This window comes from Suncus etruscus, chromosome X, assembly GCF_024139225.1.
Source record: "Suncus etruscus isolate mSunEtr1 chromosome X, mSunEtr1.pri.cur, whole genome shotgun sequence".
Lineage (NCBI taxonomy): Eukaryota > Metazoa > Chordata > Mammalia > Eulipotyphla > Soricidae > Suncus > Suncus etruscus.
In genome coordinates, this window is record NC_064868.1 from 18,851,937 (window position 1) to 18,863,161 (window position 11,225).

Sequence of the window (11,225 nt, forward strand, 5' to 3'; positions counted from 1 at the left end):
TCCCTGACCACAACAGTGTGTATTAATCATAATTCAGTCCAAGTGGTACTTGCCACCTTGATATATTTACTTTCCCACGTGTCAGGCTTATGCAAAATGGTAAGCAACTCAGTCTATGAAGTTAGCCTTTTACTTAAAATAGCTACTTCTATAAATGCTCACAACCCTGTGGTTCAAGCTTTTTTTACAAAAGCACTCCAAGCCTATTTTCATCACTCATATACGATCTGATTCTGGTCTCCCTGTTCCAATGTATTTAGAAAAAAAAACAGCTGATCACCTAGCAATACCAATATTTAAGTCACCTGTAGAAGAGCATAATGCTCTACACACGGGTGCCCATCACCTTCATGTACACTATAGCATCCAACTAACACAAGCCAAATAGTTCACAATTGCTCTATTTGCATTCCTTTGCATTGCATCCTCATGTGACCAGAGCTAACACCAAAGGTCTGCGACAAATTTACTATGGCAATGCATATCTCATGTTAACCTCTTCCTAAAAAAAACATTTCTACATGTGGTTATTGATAATTTTTCTCATTTTATATGGGCTGTCCTTACGACTTCAGAAAGAGCTAAAGCCAATTTGTTCCTTTCTATTACAATGCTTTACTGTTATGGGTGTTCCCAATATCATCAAAACTGATAATGATCCACCCTAAACTAGTAAAACGTTTCAGTCATTTTGCAAATATCAAATATATGACTGGTATCCCCTATAATCCTCAAGGATAAGTCCATAATGAATGTGCTCATAGAACCCTCAAAACTCAATTATTAAAAAAAAAACACCATAAAGGGGTATGCCTCACTTGATTTCCTATCATTAACATTTTTTTAAATTTTTTAAAATTTACCTCAAGGAGAACCTCATACAACTGCTGAAGGACACTTTGAAGAAGATGTACAGGCTCAGAAAATAACTAATTAACCTATCTGGGTGAAAATTGATAAAGATTTGGTAGCAGGCAACCTAATCATACAAAGGAAAGGCTATGATTATATTTCTACAAAGAATAATCCCCAAGAGAAACTCTGGATTCCATACACCTCATCAGAAGTCAACATCTTGAGATCAGAAAGGCTTTTACTCTTTTCATCACTTTAAGAAACCATGTGAAGATGCTCGCTTCAGCAGCACATATACTAAAATTGGAACGATACACAGAAGATTAACATGGCCCCTGCGCAAAGATGACATGCAAATTCGTGAAGTGTTCCATATTAAAAAAAAAACATGTGAATCCTCTTTTTGTTCAAGCAGTTCAGTTGCACTTATACTTTTGTACAGCAATTAGAATGTAGTTATTTATCTTCTTGACCATAAAGAATACAATTTTGTTATTTTCACTATCCTCTATATCTACCTAGATATCAAAAAGTAAAACTCTGGGAACTCCACAACACCCCATGTTAGCAACAAGTAGTCAGATGATCTTGTCACCTTAGTTCCTAAAAAACAAAACAAAATAAAAAAACAACAATTTTACTTCTTGAAGAAAGATCATAAGTTTGGCTTTTTTGTATAGGATTTGACAACCTCCTGTACTTGGGTATTATTTAAAATAACAATTTTTGTTTTAAGTAGTTCCTTGATGTTTCAAATGTTCTCTCTTTTGAGCTACTTTATGATCCTATTTGTTTTGGTTTTTCTATAAATACTAAATAGCTTTTCTTTTTGTCCTATGTCTCTTACAACAAGTTGTCATTTTTACTATTCCTAAAAAAAGTTTCCTTTTCTGATCCCTTGGCAATGGAGTGCCAAACCTCCCTATTAGTAAAAGAACTGCTGCTTGCAACTAATCCACCATGTACTTGAATCAGCTTTTTTGACTGGGGTTCTGGGTTAGAACTTGGCTATTTTGACCTACAGAAGACCATTGATTTTCTTGATTTTCTGACTATACTGCCCTAATAATTATGTTATCAGCTTAAATCTTTCAAATCTGACCTACCTGAAACTTGATCGGCTGTGTAGAACAATACTTGGATAATGTTATTTATTTATACCCTTTCCCCCATTTTTTCCTGTACCCGCCTCCGTCCTATGGTAAAATAGGAAATATAAGGAAGCAGAGACTCTTATGGCCCCTGGTCAGCCATAAGAGGGTTCCTGTCCTTTTAAGGGTAAAGACATCAGTTACCAGAATCCCTCCCATTGTAACTGCCACTGGAGAGCAATTAGCCTGGGGGCATAAAAGCCAAGACTAAAGTGCTAGCCACTGTTGCACTCTGACAAATTGCTCCTGCTGGACAGTTGCTGCAAAATTGCTGGAGAAACTGTTCATCAAACTCTCTACTCCTGTTTTCTTTTGCCAATTCTCTTACTGTTTCCCTTTCTCTGGGCCTTTCCCTAGCTGACTCCTTTCCCTGGTTCCAACCAGGATTTTTGTGTCACACCCATTTATTTTCAGTGTTTTATCCTGAATTAGCATTCAGGAATCACTCCTAGTGGAGATTGGCCTACCATAAGCAGTACCAATGATCAAACCTGGATTTGCATGCAAGGTAAACATTTTATCCACTGTGCATTCTCTTTGGCCCCTCAGAAATATTTTAAACCCTACATTCTCAAGAAGTCATTTTACCATTTCTACTTTATCCAAGAGCACATCTAATCCTACATTCTAAATTTTTCAGATAAATCAACCAGTTTTATTATTTGATATATTCTCTATTGCCTCTCCCATTTGATAACATGGAGATAATGCATCTTTTTAGTATCTGTTTTCTGACACCTCACAGAAATTTATTTGAAAATAGATTTCATTTCAGTGTCTGGGTGGGAACAAGGAAGTTCTGTTCCCTCTCATCAGCTCTCATTTTCCCAAATTGAAGACAATTCAATTTATATTATATACTTTAAAGCAGATTGCATCTAGTACTTCTTTCTTTCTCTTAGAAAATATACAACTCGGGCCCGGAGAGATAACACAGCAGTGTTTGCCTGTAAGCAGCCGATCCAGGACCAAAGGTGGTTGGTTCGAATCCCGGTGTCCCATATGGTCCCCCATGCCTGCCAGGAGCTATATCTGAGCAGACAGCCAGGAGTAACCCCTGAGCACCGCCGGGTGTGGCCCAACTCAAAACAGATCTGGACAAAGCAATGAACTAGTTTGGAATATTTTATCTTACTTAGATAACCTTGCTTGTTTAGAAAAATAAGAAGATATATTTCTAGACACCTTTCATTCAAAGTTCAAAGATGACTTTATTAAACACCCTGAGACTTGAGCATTTCAAACAACTAAATACAAAAACAATGGGAAGGAGAGACTGAGGGGACTATCGCCTTTGCGTGTTTCTCTATTCTTCTGTCCCCTGAAACTCCTGAGAGGGCCAAGAAGAGCCCAGCAAAAACTGTCTTCTAGAGGTGCCCAAGCAGTCAGACCAAGAAAGACGAGTGAGTGAGTGAGTGAGTGAGTGAGTGAGTGAGTGAGTGAGTGAGTGAAAGCCGGTTACATCATCATCTTCATCAATTCAATCTATGTTTAAATAAAGCTCTCGCTATCAGTTGCTCCTTAGAAAATGTACCGCTATATTTAAGATGCAGCACAGGAGAGTACATAGGTTAACCACATCCTATAGTCCTCACTGCCACATTGCTTAGTACTCTAGATGTGAAATACATGCTTGGCCTAAATAGCTCCAGTCACTATATAATCCTGAAACCTTTATTTAGCAAAGACCACCCCTGTCAGTGAAGAAGAGCCTTGAAAGGAAAAAACCCTCCAATGCTGATTCACTGGCCAAATCCTCTTTAACTTACATTCACTGTTTTACTTATTCTTCTTTTCTCTTCTCTCCTATCTACTTTTTCCCCTTCCTTTCTCTCCTAAGCCATATTGTAACCAATTATTTATCTTTTCTTAACTCAATCATACCTTAAGAGCTCAGACCCAGCCTATGAGGGTCAGGCCTCCAACAACAACCTAAGAATAGAACACTAATAAATGTCTTTATGTTGGCATTAGTTTGTAGACAGTGGACTTCTCACTGATTGCCAAACCCAAAATGTAAACAAGCCATGCCAATATATTATATTATATATTATATATTAATCCCCCTTCCCTCTTCAGAAATCCTTCTATCCTCTCATCCCTCAATCCTGATCCATTATCCTTCCCTGTTTAATCCTCTTTAACCTTAGTTATTAACCCATTAGGTACCAAGACCAACCTCCTGCTTCAATAAACCACCACCAAACACCCAAACTGAAAAGACAACCTCCCAGCCCCACATCACATGCCTTGGCAAAGAATTACAACTAACACACCTGCTGATTCATGCTTTATGGCCCTTCTTCTTATCCTCCTAATTGTGGACTGTGGCATGCTGACGACTCAGCCCCAGAAGGACACGAACACAAGGACACTGCCCTGATGGCTACAAATAATTTCACAAACTCAACAAGACACGATGTGTGATGAAAAAATGCCTTGGACCCCCCCCCACAAGTATAGCCCAAAAGACTCAATGGGGAAGCCTATATTCCCCTTATGCGTTTAATACCTCTATAATACCTCCTAGCCTGTTTATCCCCAAAAGTAAGTTAGCCTCACGAACAGAATTTTTCTTTAATGCCTCTTTTAAATGTATTTTTATTTATTTCTTCTATTATATATCTATATATAGAGATATTTTTCTCTCTTTCTCCAACCTCACCTGTTTTGGCTCTACTTGGTATGAAAACCTACAAGAAAAGTCTTGCCTGGGATAAAACCTTGGGTCAAAACCAGGGCACAGAGATGGTGCAGACTATCATTCTTACCTCCAAATCCACCATTAATATAATATGTCACCATACTCTTTTGCATAGGCACTCTAAATAAAGGGAAATATTATGCACATAAACAAGTTCCTATCTATCAGGGATAAGAACCCATACTTTTTATAATGCAGAATCGCCTCCCATGCTGAGCTTGTGTCATAAGGACCCAACTTAGACTCCATGCGTTTGGACAGTGACTGCCCAATCCAGGACCCCAGATCCCAGAAGTGAAACTGACACAGGTTCCAGCAAAAGCACCAGGAACCAAATTTCTCCTGGGGAAACTCTGAATGCTGTCCCGGCACCAACTTGTACCAGTTTTAGCATGGCATCCTAACATGAGGAAATGGCAACAACTTGAATTGGGAGACATGTCACCCTTTTCCCTAAGCAAAAAACAAAATTACTGAAGACTGACTTTCACAAACATGGTCTGGTTTGAGGGACCAATGAGGAAGTTCCTAGCATAGGCCTTGGCCTAGAATTTGTATAAAAACCAAGATCCCTAATTCCAGAGGTCTTACTTTGACAATTACGACTGAGCAGAGATTCTGGAGCCATGCTGAAAGACTATACTCTAGGCTCTGTCCTAGAATCTGAACAAAAACCAAGACCACTAATTTAGAAGACTGATCATAACAACAGTAATGGAACAGAACTCCTAGAACCATAAAAAAAACTCTCTCCTAGGCTCCACCCTATGATCTATGCTAATAACAAGAGCTCCAGTTACAGAGGAGTGATGTCATCAACCACATCTGAGTGCAAAGTTTACTGGCATGATAAAAAGACTTTGGGGTGTTGTAAATGAGTGAGTATGGAGCTTGTAGTTGTTCCCATGGCAGTATGCTTCAAGGGCTGAGAAATCCTGTATCTCAGACCAAGGGAATTCCAGTTATAATTTCCCCAATATTTACTATGCTTATGCAAGAAAGAAAGAAAGAAAGAAAGAAAGAAAGAAAGAAAGAAAGAAAGAAAGAAAGAAAGAAAGAAAGAAAGAAAGAAAGAAAGAAAGAAAGAAAGAAAGAAAGAAAGAAAGAAAGAGAGAGAGAGAGAGAGAGAAGGAAGGAAGGAAGGAAGGAAGGAAGAGAAAGAAGGAAAGAAGGAAGAAAGAGAAAGAAGGAAAGAAGAAAGAGAAAGAAGGAAGAAAGAAGAAACAGCCCTTTTTTAAGAAGTTGAAGGTCTGTTTTTTTGTTTTTTGCCATAGCTGATAGTTTTGGTATTGATTTGTTTTTTATTATTTTTGTACTTTTAATGTTATGCCATTATTGTTTTTTTGTTTTTGTGTTGATTTGTTACCTTTCTCTTCTTTTTTACCTTCCTTCTTCTAAATGGATATTTATAACACCCAGACGAACTCCTCCTAGATTTTCCTTTTTTTTCCCTTTCTCTTCCTGCCCCCCCAATGGTACAGAGAGGAGACAGTCATATGTTCATGTGGTATAAATAAAAAATGATAAGACTTGAATGCCAAATCCAAAGTCAAAGACAACAGAATCGATACCCAAATTTCAACAAGCTTTGAAAGTAACAGTTCCACAAGCAATACGGGGGTAAAGGAGAAAAAAGTGAGGTGTATCCTGGGAACAGGGATGGAGGGAGGACAATGCTGGTGGTGGGAATGCCCCTCATTAATTGACACTATGTGCCTAAATATTACTGTGAATGATTTGTAATTCACTTTTACCAAAATAAAAATTAAAACAAAAGAAAAGAAAGGCCAAGAAAAACTGAGTGAGTGCAAATCGACTACCAAATCTGCCCTGACAGAAAGATAGATTCGTTCTTTGTCGGTGTAGGCAGGTGAGAGGAGACTTCCCTTGCTGTGAGATGACCAACTGGGAGATAATGAGGGGACCTGTCGCCTTTGTGTGTTTCTCTACTCTTCTGACACCTAAAACTCTATGGAGAGGGTCAAGAAGGGCAAAAAAACTGTCTCCTAGAATTTCCCAAACAGAAATTCCAGGAAAAACTGAGTGAGTAAAAATCGGCAACCAGATTTGCCCCGGCAAAAAGGTAGATCCTTTCTTTGTCTGCATAGGCAGGCAGGAGGAGTCTGCCCCTGCTGTGAGATTACCAACTGGGAGAAACTGAGGGGACCTGTCACATTTACATGTTTCTCTACACTTTTGCCTCCTGAAACTTTCCTAAGAGGGCCAAGAAAGGACCAGTAAAAACTGTCTCCTAGAGGTGCCCAAGCAGAAAGGGCAAGAAAAACAGAGTGAGTGAGTGAGTGAGTGAGTGAGTGAGTGAGTGAGTGAGTGAAAATCGGCTACCAGATCTGCCCCAGCAGAAAGGTAGATCCTTTCTTTGTGTAGGCAGGCAGGAAGAGTCTGCCCTTTCTGTGAGATTACCAACTGGAAGAGACTGAGGGGACCTGTCACCTTTGCACATTTCTTTACACTTCTGTCTCCTGAAACGTTCCTGAGAGGGCCAACAAAGGCCCAACAAAAACTTTATTCTAGAGGTGCCTAAGCATAAAGGCCAGTAAAGATTTAGTCAGTGAAAATCAGTTACCAGGTGTGCCCCAGTAGAAAGGTAGAACCGTTCTTTTTCTGTGTAGGCAGGCAAGAGGAGTCTGTCCCTGATGTGAGATTACCAACTGGGATAGAATATGGGACCTGTTGCCTTTGTGTGTTTCTCTACACTTCTGCCTACTGAAACTCTCCAGAGAGGGCCAAGAAGGGCCCAGCAAAATCTCACTCCTAGAGGACAAGAAAATCTGAGTGAGTGAAAATCAGCTACTAGATCTACCCTGGCAGAAAGGTAGATCCTTTTTTTGTCTGTGTATGCAGGCAGAAGGAATCAGTCCCTGCTGTGAGATTACCAACTGGGAGAAACTGAGAGGACCTCTCACCTTGCATGTTTCTCAACACTTATGTCTCCTGAAACACTCCTGAGAGGGCCAAGAATGGCTAAGCAAAAACGCTCTCCCAGAGGATCTCAAGCAGAAAGGCCAAGAAAAACTGAGTGAGTGAAAATAGGCAACAAGATCGGCCCCTGCAAAAAGGTTTATCCGTTCTTTGTCTCTGTAGGCAGGCAGAAGGTGTATGCCCCTACTGTGTGATTACTTAATGAGAGAGACTGAGGGGACCTGTCGCCTTTGCGTGTTTCTCTACTCTTCTGTCTCCTGAAACTTTCCAGAGAGGGCCAAGAAATGCCAAACTAAAACTCACTCCCAGAAAGAACAAGAAAGACTGAGTAAGTGAAATTAGGCAACCAGATTTGCTGTGGCAGAAAGGAAGATTCATTCTTTGTCTGTGTAGACAGGAAGGAGGAGATTACTAACTGGGATAGACTGAGGAGACCTGTTGCCTTTGCGTGCTTTTCTACTCTTTATATAATATCTTTATTTAAACATCTTGATTACAAACATGACTGTGATTAGGTTTCAGTCATGAAAAGAACACCCCCCCTTCACCAGTGCAACATTCTCACCACTAATGTCCTAAATCTCCCTCCATCCCACCCCAACCCCAGGCTTTCCAGTTTCCTCATTCATTCACAGGGTTAAGGTAGTTCTCAGTGTTCTCTTTGTGGTGAGCTTCCTGAAGTGAGCTGGAAGTTCCAGCCCTCCTCTCTTTGTTATGAGGATTGATGCAAAAATGACTTTTATTTTTCTTAAAACCCATATATGAGTGAGACTATTCTGCGTCTATATCTCTCCCTTTGACTTATTTCACTCAGCATGATAGATTTCATGTATATAGATGTACAGGAAAATTTCATGACTCCTGGCGGCTGCAAAATATTCCATTGTATATATGTACCACAGTTTCTTTAGCCATTCATCTGTAGAAGGGCATCTTGGTTGTTACCAGAGCCTAGCTATTGTGAATAGTGCTGCAATGAACATAGGTGTAAGGAAGGGATTTTTGTATTGTATTCTTGTGTTCCTAGGGTATAGCCCTAGGAATAGTATAGTTGGGTCGAATGGGAGCTCAATTTCGAGTTTTTGGAGGAATCTCCATATCGCTTTCCATAAAGGTTGGACTAGACAGCATTCCCACCAGCAGTGGATAAGAGTTCCTTCCTCTCCACATCCCCGCCAGCACTGATTGTTCTCATTCTTTGTGATGTGTGCCAATCTCTGTGGTGTGAGATGGTATCTCATCGTTGTTTAATGATTAGTGATGAGGAGCATTTTTTTCTGCCCCAGCAGAAAGGTAGATCAGTTCTTTTTCTGTGTAGGCAGACAGGAGGAGCCTCCCTCCTGTGAAATTATCAATTGGGAGAGAATATGGAACCTGTTGCCTTTGCATGTTTCTCTACTATTCTGTCTCCTGAAACTGCCCTGAGAAGACCAAGAAGGGCCTCACAAAAACTCTCTCCTAGAGGTATCCAAGCAGAAAGGCTAAGAAAGACATGTGAGTGAAAATTGGATACCAGATCTGTCCCAGAAGAAAGGTATATTTGTTCTATTTCTGTGTAGGCAGGCAGGAAGAGTCTGCCTCTTCTGTGAGATTGCCAACTGGGAGAAACTGGGGGGACCTGTAATGTTTGCATGTTTCTCTACTTTTCTGTCTACTGAAACTCTCTGGAGAGGGCCAAGAATGGTCCAGCAGAAATTCTCTCCTACAGGTGTCCAAGCAGAAAAGCCAAGAAAGACTGAGTGAGTGAGTGAGTGAGTGAGTGAGTGAGTGAAAATCTCTGCCCCAACAGAAAGGTAGATTCTTTTTTTGTCTGTGTAGGAAGGCAGAAGGAGTCTGTCCCTGATGAACAATTACCAGCTGGGAGAGACTGAGGGGACCTGTCACCTTTGCGTGTTTCTCTACTCTTCTGTTCTGAAAATCTCCTGAGAGGGCAAAGATGGGCCCAGCAAAATCTGTCTTCTAGAGGTGCCCACGCAGATAGGCCAAGAAAGACTGAGTTAGTGAAATTTGGCTACCAGACCTACCCTGGCAGGAACGTAGATCCCTTCTTTGTATATGGGGGCAGGAGGAGTCTTCCCCTTCTGTGAGATTACCAAATGGAATAAACTGAGTTGAATTGTCACCTTTGCTTGTTTCTCTACTCTTCTGTCTACTGAAATGCTCCTGAGAGGGCCAATAAGGGCCCAGCAAAAACTTTCTCCTAGAGGTGCCCAAGCAGAAACGTCAGGAAAGACTGAGTGAGTGAAAATCGGCTACCATATCTGCCCCAGCAGAAATGTTTATCAGTTCTTTGTCTCTCTAAGCAGGCAGGAGGTGTCTGATCCTGTGATTATCAAATAGGAGAGAATGAGGGGACCTGTCACCTTTGCATGTTTCTCAACTCTTCTGTCTCATGAAACTCTCCAGAATGGGCCAAGAAGGGACCAGCAAAAACTCTCGCCTAGAGGTGCCCAAACAGAAAGGACAAGAAAGACTGAGTGAAAACCAAGGTCGCTATCTACACATGACTGTGAAAACCATGACTGGGCAGAATATATCCTGGTATCAATAAAAAAGCCCTAGTATAGGCTTTGGCCTATGATCTATTCAACAACCAAGATCTCTAATTCCAGAGATCTGACTGAGACAACTGCAACTGAACGGGTCTTCTGTAAACGTAATGAAAGATTCTATCTTAGGCTTCATCCTAGGATCAGTGCAAAAACCAAGACCACCAACTACAGAAGACTGATTAAAACAACAGTAAAGGAACAGAACTTCTAGAACTGTAAAGAAAGACTTCTTCATAAGCTCCATTCCTTGACCTGTGCAAATACCAATATCTCTAGCTACAGAGGCAGTATTTTATCATTCACGATGGAACGGAAAGTTTCCATACACCACAAAAAGACTAGGGGAGAGTAAATGAACATGCAAGGAGTCTGTAGTTATTCCCATGACAGTATACTTCAAGGGCTGAGAAAACCTGTATCTTTTAGGCCAAGGAAATTCCCTCTCTAATTTCCCCAATATTTACTTTTATTTTCCTTTGTGGAAAAGAAAAAAAAGCAGCACAAAATAATTTTTATTTGTTTATTTACTTATTTGGGGGGGTTGGATTTGTTATTGTTATTGTTGTTGTTTTCATTTTTTTGATGTATTTTGTTTTTACGTCAGGTCTGTGGTTATTATGTGGTGCTTGTCTTTAATGCTGTAGTGCTCATTGGATTTTTGTTTGATTTTTTTTGTATTGTTGTAATGTTTCTCTTCCTTTTTCCCTTTCTTTCCTCAAACTGATGTTGAGAGCCTCTAAGAACTCCGCCCATTTTCTGCTTGTTTGATTTTTACCCCATTTTATTGCTTTTCTTTTCTTCAAACAGAGTCACAAAACTTGAACCATCATGCTCCACCTCTCAAATTGAGGGGGAAATAATGGAGGGTACCAAGACCAAACAGTTGTATGATCACTAAGTAGTAATAAAAATGATCATACTTATACATCAAATTCAAAACCAATGAAAAAAGAATCGATACCCAATATACACCAAGCTATACGCAGAGGGGGCCACTTATACTAGCAGCCTGGGGGTAAGGGA

The 11,225-nt window shown here is 40.2% G+C and overlaps 1 non-coding gene across 1 annotated transcript; it reads left to right on the top strand.

The window, feature by feature from the left end:
• Positions 1–1,128: 1,128 nt before the first annotated feature.
• Positions 1,129–1,235, top strand: LOC126000315 (U6 spliceosomal RNA). The gene has a single exon (XR_007492665.1). It is a non-coding gene; the product is annotated as a U6 spliceosomal RNA (small nuclear RNA).
• The last annotated feature ends 9,990 nt before the right edge of the window (positions 1,236–11,225 follow it).